This window comes from Meriones unguiculatus, chromosome 1 (genome assembly GCF_030254825.1).
Source record: "Meriones unguiculatus strain TT.TT164.6M chromosome 1, Bangor_MerUng_6.1, whole genome shotgun sequence".
Taxonomy (NCBI): domain Eukaryota; kingdom Metazoa; phylum Chordata; class Mammalia; order Rodentia; family Muridae; genus Meriones; species Meriones unguiculatus.
In genome coordinates this window covers 142,721,198-142,748,532 of record NC_083349.1, presented here as the reverse complement: position 1 = coordinate 142,748,532, position 27,335 = coordinate 142,721,198, and the positions used below count along the sequence as shown (strand labels likewise).

Here is a 27,335-nt window from a genome sequence, read left to right as displayed (position 1 = left end):
AACCTGTCCCAAAAACCAAAAAGAAAAAGGATTTTATCTTTTTCTTTATTTGTATGTCTGTGTGTTTACATACCCGTATGAAGGTGCCGTGGAAGACAGTAGACGAAGTGCCTGGAACTGGAAATACAGGCAGTTGTGAGCTGCCTAACATGATTGGTGGAAACCAAACAAGCCCTCTTAACTACTGAGCAATCTCTTTAGTCCCCCATTTATTTCATAAAGTTACATATTTGGTATATATGTAAAATACCTCATTAGATCTAAAGCTCAAATAAATCACCATTTAGTATTCCTTAGAACCCTCAAGGTTCTTCAAGATGCAAGTGCCTTTTCCATATTCTGCCAAATGCAAAACACCGCTGAAAAGGTCATTTTCCACTTACCCATATTCCTTGAAAAGCTTTCAGTTCAGTATTAGTACATTATACAGAGTCAAATGGGAATAGCCATCAAAGCAGAAGGTGGGAAATTAAGTATCAATTTAAAATATTCAGGAAAGGAGTGGGGTAAGCCAGCCATAATGGAGGACACTAACACTCAGGAGGCTGAGGTCAGAGGATAATGAATTTTAAAACAACCTGTGTGGGCTACTAAGATGGCTGCTGCTAAGCCTAATGACACTGGAGAGGACCAACTCCTACAAGTTGTCCTATAACATCACACAAGCACAAACCAGTCCCCACTCCACAATTAAATAAATGTAGTAAGAAGAAAACAAGAAAAATCTGGGCTGTGTTATGTGTGTACACAGTAAAACCCTGTATAAACAAACAAGCCAGGCACAGTGGTGCATATGTTTAATCCCAGCACTGAGTAAGCAGAAGCAGGCAGATCACTTTGCCTTTAAAGCTACCCTCCTCACGACAGAGTTCCTACCAGCCAGGGCTGTTCCCCAGGGCTACATCATGAGACCCTAGCTCAAAACAAAAAACAAACAAACAACCCACACACTATTTAAAATAATATCAAACTGGGGTAGTAGTGTACACCACCTTTAACTTCAGCACTCTGGGAGGCAGACACAGGTGGATCTCTGTGAATTGTGACCAGTCTGGCAAACACAGCAAGTCCTAGGCCAGCCAAAGTCACACATCATCTCAACAAAAACAAAATCTTTTGAAAGTTCCTTTTGACGACTGGAGAGACGACTCCAGTTAAGAGCACTGGCTGTTTTTTCAAAGGACCCAAGTTCAAATTCCCAACCCTCCACACAGTGGCCCACAACTGTAACTTCAGTCCCAAGGGATCCAATGCCCTCCTCTGACTGCCACAGTCATCAGGAACATGCATGATGCACAAAAATACATGGAGGAGGGGGCTGGAGAGATGGCTCGGAGGTTAAGAGCACTCTTCCAGAGGACCTGAGTTCAATTCCCAGGAACCTCATGGTGGCTCACAGACATCTATAATGAGATCTGGTGCCCTCTGCTGGCATTCAGGCAGAACACTGTATATGTAATAAATAAATAAAAATAAATTCTAAAAAAAAGAAATACATGGAGGAAAAATACACACACAAAAATTCAATTAAATATATGTTTCTAAAAAACAAGTTTCTTTTGAGGCAGCTACTTGCCAACATGGCCTGGGTTCTGAGTCTGGGACCTATAAGGCTAAGAGAACAAACTCCCACAAGCCACCCTCCACCACTGCATGATGCACGGATCACGTCCACACACATAAATGCACAGTAAATCACCATAAATTTTCAGACTCCCTGCCTAGAGTGGTGGCACAGGCCTTAGCCCAGCACAGGTGGATCTCTGTGTTCCTGGCCAGCCGGGTCTACCAAGCGAGTCCAGAACAGCCAAAACTGTTATACAGAGAAACCTTGTCTTGAAAAACTGGGGAAAAAAATGTTTTTTAAATCTCCTTATAAGTTTAAAAGTTACAAAACTACTAATTTTTGAAATCTGAGAAAAAAAATGATAAAATTCAAGATGGAGGAACTGGAGACAAGGCTAGACCATTAAGGGTACTTGCTCTTGAAGGGAGACAAATTTGCTTTCCAGCATTCACGTGGCAGCTCACAACTGACTGTTCTAGCCACTGTGAGTACCTGCATACCCATCATGTGCACTTGCACACACATGCACATATACGATCTTTACACACACAGACACAAACTCACACCATCTTTAAAATACAAAACAAAACAATTCAGTCTGATGAATTACAGGCGGTGGCAAACACCTGTAATTCCAGGAGGCAGAGGCAGTTGGATCTCTGAGTTCCAGGCCAACCTGGGCTACAAAGTGATTCCAGCACAGCCAAGACTACACACAGAGAAACCTTGTCATGAAAAAAGAAAGAAAAAAAAATTCAAGACCAAAGAAGTCCTTAAGAAGTCTAACACTATAAAATTCTGGAGCTTTTTTACTGTGTCTGTGTGTTCTTGAACATGCAGACACATGCACTTATGCATGCATACGTGGAGTCCAGCAGCCCTCCTCTAACACATCCACCTAATTAAGACTGTGTCTCTCTCAATAACCCGGGTTCACTGTTTCAGCTGACTGGCTGGCCAGGAAGTTCTAGAAATCCTCTTTCTCTGCCCACTCAGCTCTGGGGTTAGAGAAACAAGTTGCCATCCTTAGCACTTTAGTTGGGTGTTGGGATTTGAACTCAGGTCCCAATCACTTTATCCACTAACCCATCTCCTTAGTCCCTGCAACAATTTTTAATCTATTGGAATACAGAAAGCCTATACATCTGCCATGTTTAGGATATTCAGGAGTATACTACATTGATGAAAGAGGTTCTGAACTAAATGTTTTATAGAAGGCTGAAGAGATGCTCATCAGTTAAAAGCACTTGTTGCTCTTGCAGAGAACCCAGGTTTGGTTCCCAGCACCCAAATGACAACTCATAACCATCTATAATTCCAGTTCCAGAGGATACAATAGGTTCACCTGGCTTCTGAAGCCACTGCATACGCATGGTGCACACATATGCAAACAGGCAGAACACCATACATATAAATTTTTAAAAATATAAAAGTTACAGAAAAGTATGGTTTCAATGGCCATAATGGGAACCTTTTTCCTTTGTGTTGATATAAGGTCTCAAATCCCCAGATGGCCTTAAATTCTGATGACCTTGAACAATTACAGGCCTGTACCACAAAGCTCATTTTTATGTGGTACAAAGGATTGAACCCAGAGCTTCATGAATATTAGATGCCCTAATTAGGGTTACTATTGCTGTGATAAAACACCATGACCAAACTGGGCAATGGTAGTGCAGCATTTAATCCCAACACTAGAGAGGTGGAGGCAGAGGCAGATGATCTCTGAGTTTGAAGCCAGCCTGGTCTACAGAGCGAGTTCAGGACAGCCAGGGCTGTAGAGAAACCGTCTCGAAACAAACAACAAAGCCACCATTACCTAATGAGGAAAGGGTTATTTGGCTTATACCTCCACATTACTGTTCATCATTAAAGGAAGACATGATAGGAACTCAAGCAGGAGCTAGTACAGAGAGAATAGTTACTGGCTGCTTACTGGCTTTGCTCAGCTGGTTTTCTTATAGGACCATTAACTAGCCCAGGAGTAGCACCACCCACAATGGATTGGGCCCTCCTCCATCGATCACTAAGAAAATGGCCTACAGGCTTGCCTATAGCCAATCTTTTGGGGTTTGGTTGTTTTTTGTTTTGTTTTGTTCGTTTGTTGTTGTTGTTTTTGAGACAGAATTTCTCTGTGTAGCCTTGGCTGTCCTGTACTCACTATGTAGACCAGGCTGGCCTTGAACTCACAGAAATCCGCCTGCCTCTATCTCCCAGAGTGCTGGGATTACAGGCATGCACTACCCACCTGGCTTATAGCCCAATCTTATGAAAGCATTCTCAAGACTCCCTCCTCACTGATAACTTTAGCTTGTGCCATCACAATTAACCCCATGTCAGCTTGACACACAAACACATCACTGTTAAGCCACAACCTCTCTTTTGTTCATCCCCCAAACCACACATTAATAAACTTTAAAAAGTCCCACAGCCTTAGAAACTCAAGCACTTTTGTCTCTTTAGCTGGAAGATGTCGCACACTCCTTTAATCCCAGAATTTGAGAGGAATGGGCAAACAGCTCTCTGAGTTCAAGGCCAGCCTAGTCTACAAAGCGGGTTTCAGGGCAGCCAAGGCTGTTAAAACAGAGAAATCATCTTGAAAAACAAAACAAAACTTTTTTCTTTAAAACTATCCGGTGTCTTTTTAAAATGGATAGTCTCTGTAAAATTATAAAAATTTCATTTTTAACAGTTTAAATTCTCTTGGGGGCTGGAGAGATGGCTTAGAGGTTAAGAACACTCGCTGTTCTTCCAAAGGTCCTGAGTTCAATTCCCAGTCAACAGTTTAAATTCTCTCAAGTGTGGGCTCATGTAAAATCAAAAATAAATAATACTTTATTTCAAGAGGCACGAACCAGGACACAGTCATAATCCAAAAAAGCAAAACCAAACTCCAACTACGTAAATAACTCAATGTCTAATATTTAGGATTCACTTACAATCTTCTTTGCTCCTTCAAGGGGCTGGGGTCACTTCTCTGACTCTGCCCTCTAGAACACATGCAACCTGTCTTCTATGCTCAGGCTGGTTCCACTCCAACAAACACCAATGCTGTTCTTGGTAGTCATCCCATGGTACTGGCAACTCCAAAATGCTCAGTCTTCTACAACTGGGCTGCACTTTCACCAGTAGCCTTTCTTCTCAGTGCCACACTTCAACGGGACACACTCTATGGGACCCCTTTAATCTGGGCCTTTTACTGCTCCTGAGAGTGCACCTTCACCAATGGCCTCTCCTGGCTTCACACAGTGCTAAGCCTCAGTTATTCTCCATGGCTCATTTACGTCTTCAAAACCAGTACCACAAGGGTGACACTACCAAGTTCAGCTGCCAGCTTGAGGTACAACCCTGGCCACCTCTGGAACACAGCTTCACAGCTTCTGTTTGCTGACTCTAAGGAAACACTTCCCAGTGGAGTTCACCTCAATGAAGCTGGTCTCTTCTTAATCACTGATAATTTCTCAGCTCCAGCTAACACAAATGGTGCCACTCTTGTTAATCACAGCCAATTCTTCAGACACCACAGATTCTTCACACAAATGCCCTGGTAAAGTCTTGGCTTCCCTCTAAAACTTCGCACAGGCCTCCATCCTCTGCATTTCTCGCAACATTTGTATCTTCCAAGTTCACCATGGTTTGTTCACTCAATGGATTTTCTAGTCCAAAGTGCCAAAGTCCTTCCATAATCCTCCAAAAACATATGGCCAAGTCTGTCACAGTAATACTTCAATATCCTGGTACCAATCTCTGTCCTTAATTAGGGTTATTATTGCCATGAAAAAAGACTATGAGAGGGGCATAGGAGGAGATGAGAAAGAGAGGGTGGGGTTGGGAGGGGGCTACAGTAAGATACAAAGTGAATAAACTGTAATTATATTAAAAATAAAAATTTAATAAAAAACACTATGACCAAAAACAAGTTACATGTCTATATCATAGTCACTGAAAGAAGTCTGAGCAAGGAACTCCAACAGGGAGGGGCCCTGGAGGCTGGAGCTGATGCGCAGTACCTTATGAAGAAGTACTGTTTACTAGTTTGCTCCTTGTGGCTTACTCTACCTGCTTTCTTATAGCACCTGGGTGGCATAACCCGCAACGGGCCGGGCTTCCCTCCACCAATCATTAAGAAAACGTTCTACAGGCTTGTCCACAGCCCACATCTTATGGAGGCATTTTCTCAAATGAGGTTCCCTCCTCTCAGATGACTTTAGCTCCTAGCAGGCTGACATAAAACTAGCCAGCCCGATGGGCAATGGTGGGCAGTAGTGGCACATCCCTTTAATCCCAGCACTTGGAAGGCAAAGGCAGATGGATCTCTGTGAATTTGAGTACAGCCTGGTCTACAGAGCAAGATCCAGGACAGCCAGGGCTACACAGAAAAACTGTCTTGAAAAGCCAAAACAAAACCAAAAAAAAGGTGGGGGGACTCAACCAAGATCAGTCACACTATACATCAAAGAAGCAATACTCCACCTTCAGAAGGGCAGCTTCTACATTTATGTAGCATTTTCTCAACATACAGAGATGTTTGTTTATGCAACAAATGTTCCTATCTTTTAGAAAACAGCATTTTAGGCACTGAAAATATACTGTTTTTAAATTTTGTATTTTATTATTTTATGTGTATAGATGTTTTGCAGGCATCAAAATCTGTGGGAAATGTGCATGCAGTGACCCAAGTAGGCCAAAAGAGGGCATCAGATCCCCTGGAACTGGAGTTACAGGCTGTTGTGCACCACCTTGTAGGTTCTGGCAATTAAACTCAGGTCCTCTGAAAGAGCAGCCAGCACTTTCAACTGAGCTTTTTGCTTTTAAGATACTAACAGAGGAGGCAAGTAATATTATAAAGTATAGTGAGATCAAAGAAAATGTATTTAAATCTTTATGGGCAAATAAGAGAAAACTTTCCAGAGGAAGCAGCATTTGAGATGAGATTTGGAGACTGATCTGAGAATTCACATATTAACTAATTGTAAAGAGAAGACATACGAATAGAAAGGTAAAGGTCAAGATCCAAATCTGAAACCAGCCTGGTCTACATAATAAGTTCTAGGCCAGCCTGACCTAAATAATTAGATCATGTCTCAAAACAGCTAGCCAGAACCTAGGGGCACACACCTATAATTCCAATCGCTGGAATTAGAGAAAGGAAGATCAGATTTGAGGTCATTCTCTCACACATATCCGTTCTGGGCTTCAGGAGAAATCCTATCTCAAAACACATAGAACAGGCATGGTGGCACATGCCTTTAATCCTAACACCTGGGAGGCAAGGACAGGTAGATGGAGCTCTAGCAGTTCCAGGCCAGACAAAGGCTACATAGTGAAACTCTGTCTCAAAAACAAGCATGGTAGTACACACCTTTAATCCCAGCACTTGTGAGGCAGAGGCAGTGCAGTCGGATCTCTGAGAGTTCATGGCCAGGTTGGTCTACAGAATGAATTCTAGGACAGCTGGGGCTCCACAGAGAAACCCTTTCTGGAATCCTCCTCCCTCTCCCAAAAAATCCACACACAAACAAACAAGACTTTGTGGAAATATTCTATATCAGAATTTCACTGATGAGCATTAATTAGGGAGGATTTAAAAGAAATCAAAGATTGAAAAATACACACAAAACAACAAATAAAAATAACGGGCCTAGCAGCACATGTGAACTAAACAATCCTGGCAATTAAGAGGCTAAGGCAAGTGGAACATTGAATTCAAGATCAGCCTGGTCTATACAGCCTTGAACTCGTCTCAAGGAAAAAACAGAAAGGAGAAATGATAGGTGGTTATGACAAAAATACATTGCATATATTCTAAAAAAAAATACATAAAAATTAGTATGTAAAAAAAGGAGAAGTAACAATGACATTCACATTTCTAGCTTTGATGATTCCATGACTCACAAAAGGGAAACAATGTTGATGGGAGTGTTATATTTGGGATAAGAGTAGAATATGGAAATAGATGTGTCTAGAGTTTTCTTAAGTAATTAAAAATACTTATTTCAATGGGAAGACAATCATTTTGTCATTATTTATATAATTATTTTAAAAATAGCTTGTTTATTCTTATTTTATGTGTTTTGCCTGTATGTGTGTTTGTGTGAGAGTGTCAGTTCCCTTGCAACTGGGGTTACAGACAGCCGTGAAGTGCCTTGTGGGTGATGGGCACTGAAATTGAACCTGGGTCCTCTGAAAGAGCAGCTCTTAACCGCTGAGCCATCTCTCCAGCCTCCATATTTATAATTCTTTAAAGTTTACAAAACATTTGAGAGGCTAAAGAGATGGCTCACTGGTTAAGTGTATACACTGCTCTTCCAAAGGACCTGAGTTCAGTTCCCAGGACCCACATCTGGGTACTTGAATCTTGCAACCACCTGTAACTCAAGATCCAAGGGATCCAACACTCTCTTCTAGGCTCTCTGAGCCCTGCATGCACATGCAAACATGTGCACAAACAAAATTTAAAATAAATTTTTATAATATTTTGCATTCCTTATTTTATCACATTCCATATTTTCTTATAAATGAAGTTTATAAGTTAGGAAAAGAGACTATTATTCCAATTTGATAACAAATTTGAGTATTAATTTGTGACAGTAATTATATTAGGCATTAAACAAAACATCAAAATAAATACCATGGATATGAATCCACAACACCAAAACCTTTATCATAAGAGGGGAAACAACAAGCAATAAATTTAACAAGTGACTTGTTTGGTTGGTTGGTTTTGTCCTTTCTGAAACAGGGTTTCTCTGTTTAACATCCCTGGCTGCTCTTAATTCACTTTATAGACCAGGCTAGCCTCAAATTCAGAGATTGCCTGCATCTGTGTCTGCCACCACTGCCCAGCACAAGTGAATACTTTAAAGGTGTTTAGTGCCATGAAAAGGTAAACAGAGCAAAGAAAGACTGTTAGATGTGAAAGGTAAGGAGGTGAAGATAAAGTTCTAAAGAGATGGAAAGATTTGATGTGGTGAATGCCTGTAATTTCAGCATTTGGGAGGCAGAGGCAAGAGAACCTGAACTTCAAGGTCATGCTTAAGTTTAAGGCTAGCCTAAAATAGCTGAGACACTGTCTCAGTAATTAAAATACTTAAATGGATGGATGAATAGATGGACTTCCAGACAGATTATGTGGTGCCTCAGCAAGTAAAGACATCTGAGACAAAACCTGAAGACCTAAACTCAATCCTTGAATTCATAAAAAGGCAGGAGAGAACTGACTCCACAAAGCTGTCTAACCTCCACACATGAACTGAGCATGTGCACACACACACAAATTAAATCTAGGGCTGGAAAGAAAACTCAACACTCAGCACCAGCTGTTCTTCAAGAGGGATTGCAGTTAGTTCCTATCATCCACATGAGGTTTCCTGTCTGTAACTCTAGTTTCGGAGGATCCAATGTCTTTTCTTCTTGTAGCCTCCACAGAGATCAGGCATACATAGTCCATATAAATACATAGAGACAAAACACTTACACACATTAAAAAAATAAAAAAATAAAAATAAAAGTGAGAAATAAGGCCTTACTGAAAAAGTGACACTTAGGCAGGCAGGGTGGCTAATGTCTATAATCCCAGTACTTCAGAGGCTGAAGCAGGCTAACACAGGCAACACAGTGAAATTTGGGCTACCGAATGATACCTTGTCTCAAAAAAAAAAAAAGATAAAGCCAGAGGCTAGAAAGATGGCTCAGTGATTGCAAATACTGGCTGCTTGTTACATGCCAGGTTCAATTCCCAGCAACCACAGAGTAGCTATAACTACAGATCCACAAGGGATATAACATCCTCTTGTGGTCTCCAAGAGCACCAGGCACACAAGTGGTACAGATATTCATGAAGGCAAAACACCCATACATATAAAGTAAAATAAAAAATAAAATAAAAAAAAAAAAAATAGGCCAGCCTAGCCTGGTCTACAAAGCAAGTCCAGGACAGCCAGGGCTATTACACAGAGAAACCCTGTCTCAAAAAAACAAACAAACAAAAAAAGATACAAAGAAAAAAAAATTGGCATTGAAGCAATTATATGAAAGAAATGTGGCAATTAGCTGTATTCTCTCAGTGTAGAAAACTAGCTATTTTCTGATAGGTAGGCACTCATCTCAGCAGTTGGGAGGCTGAAGCAGAAGGATAAAGAATTCTAGGCCAGCCTAGACTATGTGGCAAATCACAAACCATAGCTCATGCAAAAGAAGTAAGATAAGCAGTCTAAGGGGCTAGAGATGTAGCTCAATTGTAGGCCCAGGTCAGCTTGGACTATGTAGCAAGAGTCTAACTCAAAAAACCTAAAAAAATAAGTAAATAAATTGTAGAGCACCTGCTAGCATGGGCAGCCCTAAGTTACAACTAACATCCTCAAAAAAGAAAAACAAAAGGCTCTGTTTATTATGCCTCACTTCTTCACTTGTGCCACTTACTAGTCTAGTCTCTTCCATACTTCAAGATCTAGAGTACTCAAAAAGCTCACTGTAGACAATGTAAGCCCTCCAGTTACACTTGCAATCCCTTACAATTACACTAGGAATTTATTATTTCTGATGCCTAAAATAAATTCTCCTTATGTCCCCCAATCCATATTTTGGAAGATTACAAATTTAACTCTCCCATACACAGTCCAGATAAAGAAAAATCAACAAAGTTTTAATCAGGCTCAGGTAATGGTAACATAAAATATCTAAACATATCTATCAGTCAGGTGTAATACACAATAAGAGAAAGTTTCAGGATTTAACACTTTGCTTCATTTCTTTAGCAGTCCAACAATGATGATGATGATAACCATTATAAAAACAATAAATTGCGAGGCACAGTAGTGGACACATTTTAGTCCAGCACTTGGGAGGCAAAGGTAGACAGACCTCTATGACTCTGAGGCCAGCCTGGTCTACACATTGAGTTCCAGGCATAGTGAGACCCTGTCTCAAGTACTATTATTTACTACTATATAAATTAATTAAAATCAAAGGTGGGTGCAGGCATGAACACCTGTAATCCCAGGAGTCTAGAGCATGAGTCTCAACCCTCAACCCAGCAAGATCCTAACTCAAAAAACAAAAAAAAAAAAAACAAAAACACTACATAAGTAAATAAAAATAAGCAACCACACAGGTGGGCTGGCACACACCTTTAGTCTTAACAATTGGGAGGCTAAAGCAGCAGGGTCACACTGGGAGTTGAAGACCAGCACAGGCTGTAGGAAGAAACTGTCTCAAACAAGCTCACATATCAAAGCTGTGCAATTACTATGGCTCTTTTATCTGAGCTTTGAACTTTTCATACCTCAAAAGAAACAAACTACCCAGGCATGGTGGCATAGGCTTTTAATCCCAGCACTCAGGAGGCAGATACAGGCCAATCCCTAAGATTGCTAGGCCAGCCTAGTATGCGTAGTGAGCTCCAGGCCAGACCCTGTCTCACAAAAGAAACCAAACCAACAAAACAAAGTATGCATCTGTTGCTCTTGCTGCTATAATCCCAAATTCTTCATAGTTTCTGGCCAGTTGTAGGCAATTCAAGGCAGTGACGGCTTTAAGGGATTCTGTGAGAAACACTACACACCACAGCGCCAACTTGTTAAGCCTTACTGACAATGTCATTCCTCTTATGTTATGGACTCAGGTTGCATTGAAGCATATTATAAATCTACTAAAGGAAAAGTAAAAAGATAAACCATGAGCAGAGGCCCTCTTTAAATCTAGACCTACCTGTGGAGGCTTCTGTCACTGTAACACTGAAGGACCCTGCTTCACCAATTGAAGTTAGCACAAGTCCCCAAACACTTTATAGAAAAACCTTCAGACTACTGAATATGAACAAGAATAGATATTTTCTCCCCCAAAAAGCCATTCTTTTTCCATGTTTAGCCAAAATCAATCCATCTGCAACTATGTGGCTTCACGTTGGTGGGATTTTTCAGAAGCAGTAAAATAAGTGGGCAGTTCTATGCTAGAATTAGAGTTGGAGTCAATCCAGGGGTCTATCTTTCATTTCCCTTTCCTTTCAGTGTGCCTCAGAAGATGCCTGGTACTGATGCTGACATCTAAGGACACTGGGCTGTAAATCCTAAAAAGGTCTGGGAAACAAAGTCCCTTGAACCCACTTATGGATCAATTTTATGATTTCCCTAGCAGTTGTTTTCATAAACCAAATCTGTTTTGGCTTTTCTCAATAAGCTGAGCAACATGAGCCTCCTAAGCTAAATGCAGAATGGCTGCTTGTTAACATGTCTCCTAATAGGGTGGCTAACACAGAATACGCTCCAGAGTCTAGAAACAGCACGGCACACTGTTGCTTCCCCACACAGCTTGAGGACTGAGAAGGAAAACAACTGGTTAAACTGAGGGGAGAGGTCTGCTTGACAAACAACAAATGTAGCTCACAGCTTAAAACAAGGAGAGCCAGGAGTGGCGGCACACACCTTTACTCCCAGCATTCAGGAGGCAGGGGCGGATGGATGTGAGTTCTAAGCCAGAATGGTCCACAGAGCCAGTTCGCGGACAGCTAGAGCTACATAGAGAAACTCTGTCTGGGAAAAACGAGGAGGAGGGAATTCTAAGATATTAGGATCTGATTAAATACCTTTCTGGGTACAGTGACATCTCTTCAACCTTGCTTCTTTCCTTTTTTTGATTTTTTTTTTCTTTCTTCAAGACAGGGTTTCTCTATGTAACCTTGGCTGTTCTGGAACTCACTCTATAGACCAAGCTGGCCTCCAACCCAGAGATCCACCTGTCTCTGCCTTGCTAGTGCTGGGATTAAAGGCCTGTGAAGGTGGTGCTCAAAGTCTCTAACTTGACAAGAAGCAGAAGATGACCTTGAATTCCTGATCCTCTGCTCAGGATGAAAAGCCTGCACAAGTTTTTGTTTGTTTGGGGTTTTAGTTGTTGTTGAGAAAGGGTCATAATTCACTAGCTGATCCTGAACACACCATGTAGTCCAAGCTGCCTCAAGTTCAGAATCCTCTCTTAAATTTCCCAAGTCTTGGGATTACAGTCATAAACCCAGGGAATGCAGACCTAAGAAAGTTCTTTAGAGCTATGAGGGTCCAAAAAAATTCCTCTCCCTGTGACCCTATGCTAAACACAGTTTAAGTTACTTCCAGGACTTACATTTAAAGGGCTGATCAGGGAACCACAGTAACCTTGTTTCTAGGCAAGCATTTAATCTGCTGAGACTATATCTAAACAGGAAGTTAACAGACACGACATAATCAGGGGAAGCAAGCCACAGTGCCATAAAGATGGATGCTGCTGTCAAGCACAAACCACTCTCACCTCATTAAAAATGTTTTCAACTAAAGAATAGGTAGCATAAAAGTCTATAAACCTCATCTCTTCTTAAACTAGGTCATTCAAACTACAGGTCCAGCCTTCTGATTCCGGTTAATACTTAATTACCCTTTCCATGATAACTTTCACTGCTCCCAGACTGAAAGGGTATCATCAGTCATACCCGACCAATACTCACCATAGACATTCATAAACCTATCTTCTTAAAAAGCCCAAGGAAAGGCTGTGCCCGACACAGCCCTGCATCTGGAGTGGACTAACAACTACATTTCCCAATGATAGATCTTCCTGCCCTCAAAATGAGCTTAGGCTCTCTACACCACTATTTTTAATGGCACCAGAGCTGTCTCCTTACCAATCACGCACACACAACTGTTACTACCCTAGAACAATATTCTCTCTCTGTTCCCTGCTCTCACAGCCAGATCCTCTGGAACTGGAATTACAGATAGTCATGTGGGTGCTGAGAATTGAACCTGGGTCCACCTGGAAGAGCAGTCAGTGCTTTTAAACCCTAAGCCATCTCTCCAACCCCCTTCTAGGACAATTCTTACCAAAACTTCTCCTGCCCCAAAATACAAATCAAAGTGCTTATCAGACTTCAGGGAAGAATTTACGTCCTTGCATCAAAGAAAAAGCAATACAGAAATCACTCAACTCTCTCAAACAGGGTAATATCCAACAACATACAAACGCTACACAAATGCCAACGAAACAGTAGCTGTGTACTGGAGGAGGGACATGATGGTTGGAGGGGGGAAGATTTCTTCTCACTTTGTATCACATTCATCCACTGTTTATTTAAATTATATAAATTTCTGGAAAGGAAAATATGCCCAAACACTACAAAAGCATCAGCTCTTCTCCAAGTCACACAGATAAAACCTACTTTTACTCCAGCTTCAAGCACTATTTCAAATCTTTCGCTGCACACCGGCATGAAAAACACTGCCTCTCTTTGCTAAAACAGATTATTTAATTTATACTATTCCCATCTCTAACACACACACACACACACACACACACACACGAGAACCCTTCAGATGAGAACACTGGTTCTCAGGAAGCTCTCTTACTCTCCAGAACAGAACAGGGAACTTCAGCACCCACTTGCTGCCCACCAGCAATGCCTCCACCTCCACCTCAGGGCCAGTTCTTAGGAACGAACATCTATGCCTGGGGGGAGTTTAGTACTGGGGATGAACTCAAAGAGGGTACCATACCTTTATAAAGCCGGAGAGCTGTCCCGGGACTGCAAGTAACACCTCAATCTGCATTCACAGGAGGAACTAGCTCCTGCAGGTAACTGAGCCCAAGGAGGCAGAAAGTACTCTTAAGTCCTGCTTTGCTCGGGAAGGGTAAGTTCTAGTTCCATAAGGAGCTGAACTGGGAAACAGATGCAGCGTGTCCCAGAAGCCCAGCTGAGAAAATGGGTGGTTTCGTCGCTGTACACAAGGTAAGTAACCCACACAAGTCAAGATAATTCCCTTTTCTTACGGAGGGCAAGGAAGCGGTGGACGACGGAATAAAGGGGTATGCTTCTGCACTTCTGATCCTTTCCCCCGAATAAAGATAATTATTCAGTGCTTCCTCCACCCTTAAGTATAGCCTTTCGTCCTATCCGCCGTCAAACACAAGACTCGGTGCAGGGAGCGGCCCCCGCACCCCGAGGGCACCACTGGGGGCGGAGAGTTAAAAACGCGGAGGGGAGGAAAAGAGGGGAGCATGGCGGGCATGAGGTGCTGAGCGAAGAGGGGGATGGCGAGGGAACCGGGGAGCGAGGGAGGGGAGGGAGAGTAGAAGGAGAAGACACGAAGGGACAGCAGCCGGGTCGCGCGAGGCCTAAGTGAAAGACCCGGGCGCGCGCGCGGAGGGGGTGGGGAAGAGGTGAAGGGGAGCGCGAGGCGGGGGCGCGCGGGCCGGGCTGGGGGAGGGGACGCCAGGCGGGGGCGCGCGGGCGGGCGTCGGCTCGCGGGCGCTTCCCCTCCCCCCGCCCTCCACCTTTCCCTTCCCCCACCGCCGCCTCCTCGCAGCCTCGCTCCCTCCGTCGCCGCTCGCCGCCCCCGGGCGGGCTGGCGGCCGGGCCGGCCTAGGCCAGAGCTCCTCACCTGGCAGCGGCGGCGGAACTCCCGACTGGGTCGCCTCCTCAGGCGGCGGCGAAGGCGTCGAAAAAGGAGGCGGCGACGGCACAGTGGGATCCAGACCCCACCGGCGGGTCCGGGAGCGGAGGTGGGGGAGGGGGCGGGCCGGGTCGGGGAGGGCGGGCGGGCGGAGCAGACACTGCGGTACAGACGGGCAGCGGCGGCGGCGGCGGCTGCACCGGCGGCGGCGGCACCACACAAACAAGGACGCTGATTGGGCAGCTGCCAAGCGCCTCGACTCCGCCTTAACCACACGCCACGACGTCCATTGGAGGGCCTCAGCCGGCTGCCCGCCCTCCTGGTCTTGCTCCTGCCAATAGAAAGCGGGATGCCGAGACTTCACCCCACCCTTGAGGAGTGGGTGGCTGGAGAAGTAGTGATTGGCGTCAAGAGGGCCCAATCACAAATGGAGAAGGGGGATGGTCTAGCGGGGGCGCGTTAATGGGTACCTCGGCCAGTCCCAGACACATCCGGGTCTTCGATAGCCCATTAAGTGTCGGGGGTCAAAAAATCGCTTCAGGCTGCAACTTTACCTTGGAGACGTTTTGGTCCCCAGGCAGCCGCCGTACCACCTAGTCTCTCGAAACCGGGATTCTCCTTTGGCAAGCTCTCGTTCTTTCACGTCTAAAGATGGAGACTGGGAACAGCGCTGGGCTCTGCGTTTGGGTGGGTGGTGTTTCATCGCGACAGAATCCATGAATTTAAGGACAGAATTAGCTTTAGGGGCTTGGGCCCTGTTGTCTCTTTGGGGTGTGGCTTGCCTCGTTCTGCCAACGGCCTGGGGTTCCTAGTGTTAATTTACTTAGGTCAGTCCTTTCTTGACTGGACCATAAGAGCAGAAAGAAGAAGAAAGAAAAGCCAATTAGCTAAATTCACTGATAAATTACCGCGTTCATAGCGTCTTTTCCGGGATCTGGTCTCTTTTTTTGTTCACAGTGAGGAAACAGCTTCCCACCCCACCCGATTGCACTAGCCAACTCAAGGCCTATCTTCTCTTGCTAGCCAGGCTACCTCCTACTTCCTCAAAGCAGTTAGTCCCGCCTACATTCAACGTTTCTAGAGCATTTCACCTAAGTATCCTTTAGAGTTGAGAACTAATTATCACAAAAATAAACACATTGCAGGAATAATAACTTTTGGGCAGCAAGAGACTGTGCAGGCCACTGTGCTGGGAGATGTAGGTTAATTCTTACTCTCGGGGAGGTGAGACTGGTCATCCTCTTACAGATGAGGAAAATGAAGTGTAGATCAAAAGACAAAGTTACACCTGTGGCAGAGCTGAAATTTAAACCCAGCCGGACAGTGGTGGCTCATGCAGCATGCCTTTAATTCCAGCACAGGAAGCAGAGGCAGGAGGATCTCTGTGATTTCAAGGCCAGCCAGGTCTACAGAGCAAGTTCCAAGACACCCATACAGAAAAAAAAAAAAAAAAACGCTGTCTCAAAAAACTGAAAAAGAGGGCTGGAGAGATGGCTCAGCGGTTAACATCACTGGCTGCTCTTCCAGATGGACCTGAGTTCAATTCCCAGCACCATATGGTGGCTCACAACCATCTGTAATGGACTCTGAGTCCCTCTTCTGCTGTGCATGAAAAAAAAAGTGTTCATATACATAAAAATAAATACTAAAAAAAGAAGAAATTTAAACCCATGTGAATTAAGGAACAGGGTCAGAGAGATTAAGCAACTTGCCAAAGGTAGACAGACAGCAACCAAGCAATGGAAAGTCAGAAATAAATAGTTTCAGAGACAGCAGAACACATTTTTGAAATCACTATGAAAATAAAATTGTAAGACCTGGTGGTACACAAATGTAAACCCAGCAGGGATGCTGAGGTTCCAGGTTAGCCTAGGCTAGATATGACAATGTTTCAGATTTCTTTAAATAAAGGCTGAAGAGATGGCTCAACAGTTAAGCATTTGTTGATCTTCCAGAACACCCATGTTCTGTTCCCAGCACCCATTTGGTGGTTCACAACCATCTGTAACTACAGTTCCAAGGGATCCATAGCCTTCCTCTGACTTCCCTGAGCACCAGGCATTCATGTGGTACATATACATACATGTAAACAAAACACAATTATTTAAATGCCTAAAAAAATCTTCATTTTTTTAAGTTGGACTGGAGAATATAGCTAAATGGTAGAGTACTACTTAGCATGTTCAAAACGAAGTACTGAAAATATATAAAGTTAAAATTAAATCAGAAGTTATGATGGAGAGATGGTCGTGGTGGTGTATGCCTTTAATTCCAGCCTGACTCAGGAGACAGAGACAGGTGAATGAACTTCTGAGTCCAAAGCCAGCCAGGTCTACAGAGTGAGTTCCAGGCCAACCAGGGCTACACACAGAAACTCTGTTTTGAAAAGGAGAATATAGCCACATAAAGACATGTAGGAAGAAAATAAAAAAGGACAGACTCAGAAACCACACCCAGAGCTCACAAACACACAGGTGCCATTTTTATGCATGTGCACCTATGCACCTATTCATCAGGTAGCTTCCAAAGTTCTTCTCTGCCTTAGTCTTTACACACTCAATGAGCCTGGAGACTGAAGAGGCAACTGACAGAGCAGCCCTCCTCCCCAGCATGCATGCCCAACTTTTTAGACAAGGGCTGGGGATCAGGACTTATGCACTCACACTTGGCATAGCAAACAACATGAGCCATCTCCACAGTCCTCCATTTATTTGTTTGTTTATTATGCACTTGGGTCCCAGATACGGAGGATTCCCAGGAATGGAACTAGATTGCCTGGCATCATGGAAGTGCCTTGACCATCTGAGCCATCTTTCTGTAAACCAGGTTTCACTCTGTAATCCAACATGGCCTTGAACTTGTGGCAATCCTACTGCCTAGGTCTCCCAAGTGTTGATATTAATACTGAGTCATCACACCTGGACCATATTCTCTTTTTTGTTAGTTTTTTATTTGTTTGTTTGTTTGTTTTGTTTTCGTTTTGTTTCTCCAGACAGGGTTTCTCTGTGTAATAGCCCTGGCTGTCCTGGACTTGCTTTGTAGACCAGGCTGGCCTGGAACTGACAGAGATCTACCTGCTGGGATTACAGGCATGCCTAATTCTTATAAGGTTAAACAAACAATTGTTTGCATCCTAGTATTGTGTCTGGATAAATAACATAACCTTAAGTTAAAGTGCTTAGGTTCAGATCTTGGCTGTGAATCTTACCATTTCTGTGACTGTTGTGTGCGTGCAAATTACTGTTTTATTATTTATGTCCTTGTTTGAGCAGCGGTACAGTAAGAATGCTGAATATAAGTCACAGGGTTATTGTTGGGATTATAAAATAACACATCTTAAATTTTCTGGGCTATGCTAAGAAAAAGAATGTAGCTTGTAGCTACATGGTCATGGTAGCGCATGGCCATCTGTAATCCAGGGATCTATGCCCTCCTCTGGCCTCCTCAGGCAATGGGCACACAAGTGGTACACAGACACATGTGCAGGCAAAACACCCTACACACAACATAAGATAAAAATATGTTTGATACATATAGTGAATAACTGTAAGAATTTTCCTAATGTTCCAACAGTTTCACAATTTCAGCTCCAAATTCAGCTTGTTTATATTCTGATTCCATCATCTTCAGCTTTTGCTGACTCTCTTGAGTCACCGAACACATGATAAAGCACACAATATAGATCTTGTGTTTGCTGTTAAAAGTCTTACACCACACTCAGCCAGGCACTTAGCCTGTTATTCTACCTGGTGAGGGTATGGCAATTAATGAGACAAAGCCATTGCTCCTACAGAGTAACGTATTAACTACAGCTTTGTCATCAACACAATGTGTTCTCTGCTATCTGAAGGGTCATCTGTAGTGAGAATTCTGAAATTTTGGGTTCTTTAAAAAAACACAGAAATATAAGAATGAACTTTAAAAAAAAAGATTAATTTGTTTATGTACATGAGTGCTCTATCTGCCTGTACACATGTATGCCAGAAGAGGGCATCATATCCGAGCATAGTGAGCCCCCACTAGGATTGAACTCCAGACCTCTTGGAAAAGCAGACAGTGCTCTTAACGGCTAAGCCATCTGTCCAGGAAGAGAATGTGTTTCCCAGGTGCAGGCACGTGAGGCTGCTTCAGACTGCAGCAGCTAACCGTGATTTGCCTTGTGCTCTAGCAGAATCTTGGTTTTACCAGCTGCACATCATTCCTGCCCCTGTGAGACATTTGGAATTCTGGGAATATAAATAAATGCAAAGTCCCCAAGAGGTGAGATTATGGTTGTTGGCTGTTGGGAGGTGGAAGTGGGGGTTGTTGGTGGTTGTGCTCAAAAAGGAAACAAAATGATTAAATTCAAGGATCTCTCTCTTTCTCCCGGTCAGGGGATAAAAGGTAGAATAAAGAACCCACAAAGTAGCAAAGACAACCTGCAACAAAGAAGAAACAAGAAGAAAAAAATTGCATTCAAGGGTCTCTCTCTCTCTCACCCTCCATACTTTTCTCTCTCTTATCTAGAGTTAGGGGGTGAAACCAGGGAGGGAGAGCTAAAAGGTGGGAGAAAGAACCCACAAAGTAGCAAAGACCACGTACAATCGACACCCCAATGCAGGGCTCCAAAGTAAAGCATAAAAATGGGAAATTTGATTTCAAATGCCATACAGGAAACATCAGGAGGAAAAGGAATGGATATGTTTTTTTTCAAGAAGACAGCAAAAAAGTTTATTGCGGCTGCTACTGCTAGTATATCCCTTGCTTTGCTCCCAGAGGGGATTTTCTATTTTTTCATTTTCTTCATATATTTTGTTTTAGAAAAGTTTGAAAGACTAAACAGTTGGAAAAATTGCGGGTTGAAATGGAGGAAGCTGAGAAACAAAAGATGGCTGAAATGGGAAAACGAAAGGAGTTACTCTAGTCTCTCTTTTTTGAAAGGGTTGCAGAGTTAGCAGGTTGTGGGTAAAGATGAAAGCACTTGGGAAGTGAGGAGCCCTGGAAAAGAGAGAACAAAAAGGTTCAGTCACAATGACTGGGCAAGAGAGCAGGAGTTTCCCAGAAAGTGCACTGGAGGAGATCAGGTCAGAGAAAAGTTAAAAAGCAGGAGGACAATTTGGCAAACCAGCCCGTTTTGAGAGTTAATCTCAAACCAACTACACAGAACGGGAGGAGGGGTGGCCCAGGGTTGCAAGATCACCATCAGCTTCCCCCGTAGCTGTACAGCAGATGCCTCCTAATGGTGTAAAACAAAGTCATGGCAGGATGGCATCCTATAGAAATAACAGATCTAAGGCAGTTTAAAGAGGTCATGATTTCATATGGGATGCGCTCACCTTATGTAAAACAATTTCTAAATAACTGGACTGCTCAAAATAAAACTTTTTTTCACCAAGACTGGGAGGTACTGGTAACAGCTGCAATAGAGGCCAGTCCACAGCTGCAGTGGCGGCGGGTGAAGGTGGTGGTACTCTGATGTACAAGAACAGATTCAACTTGATGACATCACTATAGAACAATGTCACTTTAAGAGCTTACAACAAGCTCTTTCCTCTTGTGACCATCACCTGATTGAAGCCACCAAAATGAAGCTCAGTTTCTTCATGATTTTTGACTGACGCAAGAACCACAAACCACATTCCAAAGCACCTCCTCACTCTTGAAGGAAGATATGTCTTCCCCTCTTTCCAAAGAACTGAGACAGAAGTATGATGTTCGGTCTATGCCCATTCAGAAAGGATGATGAAGTTGAGGTTGTCGAAGGGACACTACAAAAGCCAGCAGATTGGCAAAGTGGTCCAGGTATACAGGAAGAAATAAGTCATCTACACTGAACAAGTGTGGTGAGAAAAGGCTAATGACACATGGCATCCATCCCAGCGATGTGGGTATCACCAGGCTAAAGCTGGACAGAGACTGAAAGAAGATCCTGGAAAGGAAAGCCAAGTCTTCACAAGTAAGAAAGGGCAAATACAAGGAAGAAACAAGAAGATACAGGAATAGAAGCCTCTCATATACAACTTTCATTAAAGACTGTTTAAGTTAAAAAAAAAAAATCTTAGGACAAAGTTGAGGAGTAGAGGGTGGGGTGGTCCACCTTATTTACGAAGATTATACATTGATTTTTCACAAAGATAGTCTCAGCAGTGAACAAAGTTGTATCAGACCCTGATGCAAGACAAGTGTTAATAGAGCTCCTTGGCAGAGTTCAATGGTTAACACTGCTCTTACAGAGGACCCAGGTTCAATTCCCAGCACCCAGATGGCAGCACACAAGTGTCTGTAACCAGGATCTGACACCCTCATACAAACATACATGCAGGCAAGACATCAATGCACATAAAATAAAAACACAAATTATATTAAAAAAAATAGAGAATTTGTGCATGAAAATGCAAATACGTGTGGAGAGCTCTCAGTGAAAAACATGCTTTCACCCCGGCCTTCACCTGAAGACAGGGATAGGCAGGATGTTTTACCAAGTCCACTTCCTTTTGTTTGTGTGAGGATTACACAAACAAATGGTCGAGGTAAACAAGTTTGACTTCTTGATGAACCCCTTCATTGTATGGAGGTGCTTTGCTCTGACTATAAAAAGGAAACCTTGAATAAACCGAGTGTGACCGCTTCTACTGGCAGCCCTCTCTAACTGATCCGTGTGTAGTGTGTTATTTTTTAAAATTTTCTTTCAATCCTCACTCCCCACTCAGGAACTGTTCGACTCTGCCAGCCAGCTCTGGCAAATACTGAATGTAAAAGTTATCAGACCATTAAAGGTGCAAGCAGTGCCTGTGGACCAGTGCATAAGGGATACAACCAATACGGGTTCTAACGTGTACCATGCTAATAACATAGGTCAAGCTAGAGCTCTTTGATATCAAAATGCCTGATGCTTCAAGTTTAGGAAATATGGTCATTTGCAAACAAGCTGTGACCAAGCCACTAAAGTTCTCAGATCTCAAAATGTTCGGTGCTTAAATTGTGGGAAATCTGCTCATTTGCAACAAAAATTGTGAACAGGGCATCTTTAAAGGCAATGGTTTTTCCAAATATGAATCAGTGGTGTGCAGTCCGTGTGGCGAGGATTGCTCCTGGACCAATCATTGCAGGTGCTTTCTAACCTTCAGAAAACGGCCTTGGGGGCCTAGCTGTCCTCACAGCAAAAATTACAAGCTGTGTCAGCAAGGAGTGACATGCAGACTGAAAAAAGTCCACTTGGTATTGGAGATTTTTTTTTTTTTTTTTTCTGACAGACAGGGTTTCTCTGTATAGCTCTGGCTGTCCTGGAACTCTCTTCGTAAACCAGGCTGGCCTTGAACTCATTGAGCTCTACCTGCCTCTGCCTCCCAAGTGCAGAAATTAAAGGTGTGCACCACCACTGCCCAGCTTTTTTTTTTTTCAAGACAGGTTTGTCTGTATAGCCTTATCTGTCCTGGACTCACTTTGTGGAATTCACTGGCCTCAAACAGCATGTGCGTGCCTAATCCTGTTGCATGTATTTTTATAGACTTTATTACTTTCTTAAGCCTCTATCTTCCAACTCTTATCCACCCTCATACCTTCAACCACCCCCCAACACTAGGTAGAAGAGAAAGGTTAGTGGTAAGAGTGGGCAGAGTTCTCTTCAGTTACTTCCGGCTGGTTAGGGTCCTCAGGTTCTTTGGCCAATACCAATCTCAGTCATCAGGATATCTAGCTGGCCAGCAAAGCATCGACAGAAAACAGCAAATGCAGCAGCAGGACAACTGTAACTTTCTTCCTCCATCTCCTGTTGCCTAGGAGTATTTCTCTCTCTTTCTTTCTCTGGGCTCTAGTATTTATTCCTCTTAGAGTCCTCAAAATTCCACTAACTGCAGCTAGCAAAGACCATTCCCCTCTCTGAGCTGCATGAGGCAATTATCATTTGTGGATAAACTAAGGCAGCCCCATGTCCCACACTTGGGGTTAAAACAAAAACATTTTTACATAACTGAGTTAAACAACAGCTTTTACTACATCTGCATCCCTGAGTGCGGGGATTAAAGGTGTGTGCCACCACACTTGGCTAGAGATTTAATGCACACTGCCACAGGCGGCATGGTTCTAGACATGGCCACAGGTGGACATCTTTCTCTGTCCCCCAAAACTCAATGTTATAAAAGAACTACTGGAGCTTTAGGATCTTTTGCCCTCAGGGACACTAGGAATGATCTTGGGTAGGAGAGAGGATTCATTGTGTATCCATGAATTATAGATGATTTCAAAAGAGAAATTAAATTATGGCCTCTGTAAAAAGTTAGAGGCAATTTAACACAGGTGATAGGGCTGCTCATCAGCTGCTGTATCCCTACATCAAAGGCAAACCTGCTCCAGTAGAAAGAACAGGAAAGGTCTGGAAACATTGGCCAATGACCCAAAAAGCACTTATTTCATTTAAGATGTCTCTATTTATAAGTTCCCACTATACACAGCACCTTTAATAGCTTAAAACAGAAGTGGGATTCTGGATTTTTGGTTTCTTTAAAAAACACAGAAATAAAACAAGAATGTGCTTTTTGTTTAATCCCAGGTGTAGGGATGGCAGTCTGCAGCCGCTGTGATTGCCTCATGCTCCAGCAGAGGCCTGGTTTTACAAGCTTCAGATCGTTTCTTCGATTAGGTGACATATGGAATTCTAGGAACTTTTCAGAGTATATGTGGTTTGAATAGATTTAGGAGTTTGAGTTTGTGGCTATAGGGAGCGGCACTAGTGGGTGTGGCTTTGTTGGAGCAAATGCATTACTGCAGTGGCAGGCTTTGAGGTCTCCTGTGCTCCACCCAATGTGGCCTGAGCCTCCTCCTGGGTGCCTTCAGAAGACAGGTCTCCTCACTGCCTTCAGCTCAAGATGTAGAACTCTCATCTCCTGCTTCAACACCGTGTCTGCCTGCATGCTGCCAGGTTTCCTGCCATGATCACAATGGACCGAACCTCTGAAACGGTAAGACAGTTCCAATTAAATGTTTTCTTTATAAGAGTTGCCTTGGTCATGGTGTCTCTTCATAGCAATTAGACCCTAAGACAGTATATAAATGCAAGGTTCCCAAGAGGAGAGGTTGGTGGTTAGTGGCTGTTCAGGGATTGGGGAGTGGGTTGTGGCATGTTAGTCCTCATGCTCAAAGAAGAAACAAATAGAAAGAAATTATAAATTAAATTCAAGAATCTCTCTCTCCTTTATCCTTCTTCTAGTGATAAGGGATGAAACAGGGGAGGAGGGATAAAAGGGTAGGAAAAGGAAGAACCCACAAAGTAAAAAAGGCCAGCTACAGCCATCCTTTTTTATATATAACTTATTTAACTTTATTTTATGTGCATTAGTGTGAAAGTGTCAGATCCCTTGGAATGAGCATTACAGACAGTTGTGAGCCACCATGTGGGTGCTGGGAATTGAACCCAGGTCCATTTGGAAGAGCAGACAGTGCTCTTAACCACTGAGTCATCTCTCTAGCCCTACAGCCCCCTTTAAGGCTTTGAAAAACATGTTTGGGAAGGGGTGGTGCACACTTTTTTAATCCCAGCACTTGGGAGGCAGAAGTAGTGGATCTCTGAGTTGGAGGCCAGCCTGTCCTACAGAGTGAGTTCCAGGATAGCCAGGGCTACACACAGAAACCCTGTCTCAAACAAACAAACAAGAACAGAAAAACAAAACAAAACATGTGAACCATAGTAGAAGACAATACTAACCTGAAAAAGGGAACATAAACATTAAGAGAATGCCTTCAACAAAACAAAAATCAGGCCATGGACTTTCAAGCTTTAAGGAAGAAAAGTAAAGGAGACCTAGACTGCAATTGTATTGGACATGAATTGTGTCCAGTATAAATTCTGGCTTTGTTAGATTTGGTGTTTTTTTTTTCTTTTTTCTCAGTTTTGTTTTTAATCTTTTTATATGTCCTTGGTTGGCCTTGAATTGCTTCTGCTTCCCCAATACTCAGTCCTGTTTTCTCTGTGAAACCAACTTTTTTAAAAATTGAAAATATTTTATGCAATATATTCTAATCATGGTTTCCCCTCCCCCAACTCCTCCACGATTCATCCTACCCACCCAAATTCACACCCTTTATTTCCTCTCATTAGAAGACAGACATCTAAAAATAAATAAAAACAAGCCAGAATAGGACAAAATCCAAACAGAAAATAAAGAGCCAAAGAAAAAGTACAAGAAACACAGATACAGAAACGCACATACTCCCACACCCAAAAAACAAAAACCACAAAATTAGAAATCATAAAACATATAAGATTAACTAGGCAAAGCGGTGCAGGCCTATAATCCCAGCAGTTGGGAAGGCAGTGGCAGGAGGATCTCTGTGAGTTTGAGACCAGCCTGGTCTATAAGGTGAACTAAGGACAGGGCTACCACGTCTGAAAAAGAACAAACAAACAACAAAGGCAAACCTCCCCACCCCCATTATTTGCACGAGGACAAGCTGAGACACTTGTGTGATTGACAAGTGATAATGATTCACCTCAAATCTGTTAGCCTTCAGCCTGTATACTCCAAAGTCTAGGAAGAGAAGCTGAGTCAGATATTTGAACATGTCCTTACCGTCAGGACCACTTTCCAGGCCCTGCAGTTAAGGAGTTCTTAGTTCTCTCTGGAGGTAGAGGCAGGATCATCGATATTCAAGGTCATTTTGATCACATAGCAAGTTCCAAGCCAGCCTAAGCCCAGGAAAGAGCACTGCAGACTGGAAGACTGTGTCCTCATCCAGGGGAGGGGCTGAGCTCCAGCACTGTCTTAGTGTAGTGCAGCTAAGCATACTATAAACAGAAGCTTATTTTAAGAGGACACTTGGAGCCTGGGGCCATGGTTCAGTGCTAGAGTATTTGCGGAACATTCAGGAGGCCCCTGGGTTCAGCTCTGCTACGGAGGGGAAAAGTAGATGAACAGCTGGGATGTAGCTCAGGCTCAGAATAGGGTGAAAACATTAATCTACTTTATTTAAGGTCCTCGATTTGATCATCAGCAAAACACATGCATTCACACACACACATACACACACACACACACACACAGATGGGCACACATGTGCACACATGTGATCTGACCAGAAACTGGATGCAATGAGACTAAGACAGAATTTTTCTTCTTCTTTTTTTTTTCCTCCTAAGACAGTAGCCCTGGCTGTCTTGGAACTCACTCTATAGAGCACACTGGCCTCAAATTCAGAGATCCGCCTGCCTCTGCCTCCTGTAGAAAGGGAATTTCTGAAACCTTTTGTTCCCTTCTTTACTCCTTTAGGAGACTGGAAATGAATCCTCAGGACATGATGGGAACAATTCTTTGGCTTGGTCCTAACAATTACAAGTAATACTTTTTTTTTTTTTTTTTTTTTTTTCCCAAAGGAAGAGTCTCACTGAAGCCCTGGCTAGCCTGGAATTCCCTACATAGACCAGGCTGGCCCAGAATTCACAAAGTACCTGCCTCCAATTCTTGCATGCTAGGATTAAAGGGATGTGCCACCACCCCTAGCAGAATTCTTTTCATCCACTAATCATTACCTCCTGGAAATTCGCACTAAAATTTTATGTAAATCTTGTCCTTAATATCCCTGCCCTTCTTTCCCAAGACATTTGTTCTGTTAGTTAATTCCCTTTGGTAATTGGTTTGGTAGGTCTGCTAGGAGTTGTTTCCTGTGTTTATTTCATTATACAGGAAAAAGAGAAAATTCCAGATGGGTCTGAGATTAGAAAGATGATGCCTGTGTGTTGGGGGTGATAGATAGCTCAGCAGTTAGGCGCACTCACTGTTCTTCCTTGACTCAAGCTCAGTTCCCAGCACCCCCATCAGGCAGCTCACAACTGCCTGTAACTCCATCCCCAAGGGATCCAACCCCCTGTTCTGACCACTGTGGGCACCTGCACGAATGTGGCACACACCTACACATTGTTTGTTTTACGTAGTGGGAGGCTAGAGAGATCTAGCTCGGCAGTTGAAGGTACTTGCTCCCCTTCCAGTGGACCTAGGCTGTGTTCCCAGCAGCTACGTAACTCATTTCAAAAGATCTACTACCCTCTCCTGGTCTCTGTGGGTACTGCATGCATGTGGTGCACATTTATACTCAGACACGCACAAACACCCCCCCCCCCACATGTACACATAAAATAAAGAGAAATGATGCCCATCTCCCTGGCATTCACATGCAGCAAGTCTCTTATTCCTTGCTTCCTTCTTCCCATTGTTGCCTCCAAGTTTAGGCCACAGTGAGGAGCAGTGTCTGGAGCTAGAGCAGCTGAGGAGAGCTGGGATGGCTGCCACAGCCTGTGATACATGAGAGGCCTGCAAACGGCATCTCCTGAGGAGAGCTATCATCTCTGTGAAGGTACCGAAGAAACTGGGGTCAGGGAGGGGACAGGA

The 27,335-nt window shown here is 43.3% G+C and overlaps 1 protein-coding gene across 2 annotated transcripts in view; it reads right to left on the bottom strand.

Annotated features, from left to right (window-relative positions):
* Gatad2b (GATA zinc finger domain containing 2B) overlaps window positions 1–15,133 on the bottom strand; it is a 77,440-nt gene extending 62,307 nt beyond the window's left edge. The window contains exon 1 of one of the 2 annotated variants that reach the window (XM_021646787.2): window positions 14,968–15,133. The gene's annotated coding sequence lies outside the window, so the exon portion shown is untranslated. Of the gene's footprint in view, window positions 1–14,082; window positions 14,532–14,967 lie in introns of those variants that run through there. The other variant, XM_060367811.1, reaches the window with a different exon arrangement.
* Window positions 15,134–27,335: the final 12,202 nt, after the last annotated feature.